This window comes from Mesitornis unicolor, unplaced genomic scaffold, assembly GCF_000695765.1.
Source record: "Mesitornis unicolor isolate BGI_N332 unplaced genomic scaffold, ASM69576v1 scaffold12596, whole genome shotgun sequence".
NCBI classification, from domain to species: Eukaryota; Metazoa; Chordata; class Aves; order Mesitornithiformes; family Mesitornithidae; genus Mesitornis; species Mesitornis unicolor.
In genome coordinates, this window is record NW_010188940.1 from 26848 (window position 1) to 31274 (window position 4427).

Sequence of the window (4427 nt, forward strand, 5' to 3'; positions counted from 1 at the left end):
AGAGCATTCCACAGGGACATCCCGGCCGAAGGTGTCAAAACCAGCAGACAGATCAAGGAGCATTAATGCAGAACATATTCCCGAGCCAGCCGGCAGGGAGAGATCACGGCAGACCTTCAAAAGGGCTGTCTCAGGACCATGCCTCCTGCTTGAGCCAGACTGGAATTTATCAATGGCGTCGTACACACTCAGGTGTGACTGCTGCTGTAATGCAATGGCTCTCTTGGAAGAGGGTAAGGAATGGCAGGATGGAGGCCAGACAGCAGCTGACAAATCATCCAACAAAAGGGACGGCTGCTGCGAGACAGAAGAGGAGACATCCAATTTTAGTGCTCTAACAAAACAATCCAGCAGTAAGAAAGCTCTGATAGAGGATACGGTTTCACAAGTATCATTGGTACACTTGCAAGCAAAGGGTCACTCAATCAGATCATAAGGGTAGCAATAAATTCACATCACACTTCTAAAGTTCACCTACTTGGTGTGATCTCCAGGGAGTTCCCAAAAGACACAGGATGTGGCCAATAGAAACACGTGGCTCCTGTGTCGCCCACAACCCGGGCATGTAGTCCAGTCTTAAAATCTGCACACCTCTGGAAGGAGCAGGTTACCTCTGCTTTGCTTTTCCTCTTGTCATCTCTTGCAACAACAGATGCGGTTTTTCAGAGCTCATAGGCAGACAACACAACTGCTCCTGGTCCTGTGTCACACAGAGTGAGCTGGAGTACCCACCAACCAGAGCAAACAAGGCCAGGTCAGCACTGTGCAGGCTCCTCTAAGCCCCACTTCCCCACACACTGCAGCAAGCACAGGTTTAGACCACCAGTCCTTTTGGAAACAGCATTCATAGCAGCCCCTGAGCCTCTGGAGGATGTAACCTGGAAGGGATGGCCCTGGCCCACACCCTGAGGACGCAGTGGTGGGTATGACTCCCTTCCAGACACCTCCACTTCCCTCAGCCCTCTGGCCACCGTCATTTCACAGGTGTCTGAGGTCCAGCACCCAGAAGAGCAGCACATCCCTACTCTTCACAACCCTGGCACACAGGGAGGGAATACAGACCAGGAGAGTTTCTCACTGCACCTCAGCTCCTCTGCATATTTCACACGCTGTATGTGGCAAAGGGGAGAGCAGAGGGAGTCGTATCACAAACCTGCTTGCTTTCTGCAGGGTTTTGAAGGGGGACAGGCATTAATGGGACAGATGAACATTATCTCTCTTTTCTTTATGGGCTGGCTCTATCAGCAACACAACCTCTGAAACCGGCAGCTCAGGATGCTGGCTGGGCGTGTTGCTTGTGGTATCTTACCAGTACAATGTCTCAAGGCAAGAAAAACAAACAAATAAACAAACAAACGCTGGAGGCCGACCAAAGGCTAATTAGAGCTGTACAGCATTTGCCAGAAAAGCCTCCTGCTGAGCTACAACTTCTCCTGGCAGAAGGAGTTGTCTGTCTGTCCAGACAAATCACATCCCAGAACAGCTCCTGAGCAGCCAAGAAGGCTCTGCAGGGGGTACCCCTCACACCACCCCCTGGGACACCCTCAGCAGCACCCTGCAGGGCCAGATGCCCTTCCTTTTCAACTCCTCAAAGACAAGGCTATGCCATGAAAACACATTTACGCTGAAGGAACGCAAATCGCTAGAGGTCAAACCTCTTCTGGCAACCTGGATTTTAAGAGAGAAACGTGAAAATCTTACAGGTCTTCCTGCAAAAGCTGGATTGTCACCAGCCGTTTGCAGCACAGCCAGGGGACACCCAGCCGGCTCAGTGGCACCGAGTAGACAGCCGCTCAGTGGGGTCAACTGCACGACATCTTCACGCTTGGCTTGCTCGGTAGATCTCATTCATATACAAAAACAAGACAGGCCCTGGGAACTCAGCGTATTTACTGCATTCAAAATGCATTTTAAAAACCCAATTCCAGCTGCATGAAAACTGAATAACTTGGCAGAGTCTATAAAACAGAGTGTATTTCAAGACATAGCAAGAAAGGAAGATGGTTAATGCAATTACGCTGACAGTAAAACACTGAACTTAATTATGACTTCAGCAATGATGACATATTTGTGATGATTAAATTCAAGATGTGCAGATAAGAGGGCATGGGTAAATTACTGGGTTCCCTGGACTCTTTCTTCTCCTTTCCTAAGGAAACAATCCCACTGCAAGCCTCTGTCTCTTCCTCGGTCTGTCAGTCCTCCCCCAGTAACGTTCAGCTTCTCTGGCTATATTTAATAAAGGATGGGGAAGACAAAAATTAAAAGGAAATTAAGGTCCAGTAAATTCTGTGAATGTGGGCATCTGGGCTGAGGTGAGAGGCCCTGGAACAGGAGTTCAGCTTTTTCTGGGATGGACACGAAGGAGAGAGTATCCAACCAGACAACACAAAGCCATGAGGAATTGAGCTTTATCGCTCCCAGAAAAGCTTGCTATAGGGCAAGTGTGGAAGGAGACTATCTCCTGGAGGCAGACAAAAGACTAAAGATAGCTCCATGTCACACCTCCTCTCTTTCACTGGCTCCTTGTACTGCATGAGTGCTAAAGAGGCAGCTTGTTACTGCTCCAGGGCCTCCTGTGCACAGCGCTGCACACACACAAGAAGCCTCCTGCTGCCACAACAGACCTGGCCTTGCTTCAATTGCAAAATTCAGGGTGGATTCAAATGAAATTTCAGCCATCTCAGGCTGCCAGAACAGATTCCCTTGCACTTACCTCCTGGTCAGGGGGCAAAAGTGACCCCTTTCCACATCCGCCCCACTCCCAAACCAATATGCTTCATATTGAGATCACACTACCATAGTAAACCAGAGCAGACATTTAGATCTGGGTTAATGTGTCAAACAAAACCACTAGGTACTTAGATCCAGAAATCCTCCTTGAAAACTCTGACAGCACGCTGGCTGTCCCTCCAGAATGAACAGAGTGACTAAAATGCTGGTTGGAAGGGATCTGTAGAGGTCTCTAATCCAAACTCCTTGAAGCAGGGCCATCGGCAGCAGTACATCAGGCTGACTGAAGCTCTGTCTAACCAAGCCTCAAAAACCACCCAGAAGAGAGATTCCCTGACCTCTCTGAGCAACCTGTCCCAGTAGGAGATGGCATTTCCCAATGTCTGATCTGAACCTTGCAAGCTGCAATGTGTGGCTGCTGCTCCTTGGCTTATTATCTGCCACTGATGAGGAGAGTCTGACTCTACCAGCTTTGTATCTGCTCTTCCCAGAGTTGTGGGATGTTGCTCGATTCCCCTCAGCCTCCTCTTGACCAGACTAAACAAGCCCATCTCCCCCACATCCTGACCATGATGGTAGTTCCCCAGTGGACCCCATCCACGTTTTCACAACTCTTCTCACCCCAGAACTGGATGTTACTCCACTTGTCGTTGGCACAAAACCAGAGTCCTGTCCATAGTCTGGCACTCAGCATCTCTGGAGCTCAGCAGCAGCCTCATGCTGGGCAGTGTTACACAGGTGATTTCTACCTGTCAGAAGCAGTGTTGCAGTGAAATATTGGGCAACCTAGGGTGAAAAGAGAACTTTTAGCAATTTGTAGCAAAGAGTAATACGATCGTTGGGTGTTGCTCCATCATCTAGCAAAGAGCTGCTCAGACGCAGAACGTGCGGATCCAGGATGTCAGCCCTGCTCGTACTGCCTCACCGGGACAGCAATCTCCTACAAGTACTGACTGCTGTTTCTCCTGCCCTCCTCAGGGAATTACCACACACCATTACGGTATTCACCCAGCCCTGGGGAGCCTCAGGTGGTGGCTCGGTTTGGAAAAGGAGCAGGAAACTCTAATTTAGACCAGAAGGTTTCAAGAACACTTCCTCCTTCAAGTTAATTCTGTGCAAATAACTTTATTGATACAACAAAGAGACAGACGTCACTGGAGTAAAGCAGCCAATTGCCCTCCCCACTCAGGCCCAAACACAAACATCATAAAGCTTTTTCCTGGGAAACGCAACATAAAAAGAATAAAAGCAGGCTTGGAGTCAAGACCTTGAGCTCACAGTTCCCCTCTCTTAACCCCTAGCCCACAGCACAAGTTCCCCTTCTCTCCTTGCTTTCACAGTCCTGAGAGCTGGGTTTGCCTGGCGTGAAAGGGAAAATCGAAAGCAAGTATCCTCCTTGATGGGCTTGCCAAGCGTACCTGTCCTGAAGGAAGCAGTGCTGCTTCTGAACACTGTGCATGCCCACCCTTACAAAGCAGGTGTAGAACTACAATGGATGAGCACTTGTCTAAAGCCTTAAGTCAACCCCAAAGGTCAGGAGAGTTTCAGATACACCCATACAATGTCTCCTACTGACCATTTCCAGACAGCTAAGCAGGTGGATTTGTTAGACCTCCCTTTCAAGAGACTTGACTCTCAGACACTATGGTGAGAAGGCAGATGTTTAAGTTCCTTCTTGGAGATCAGCTCTTCTC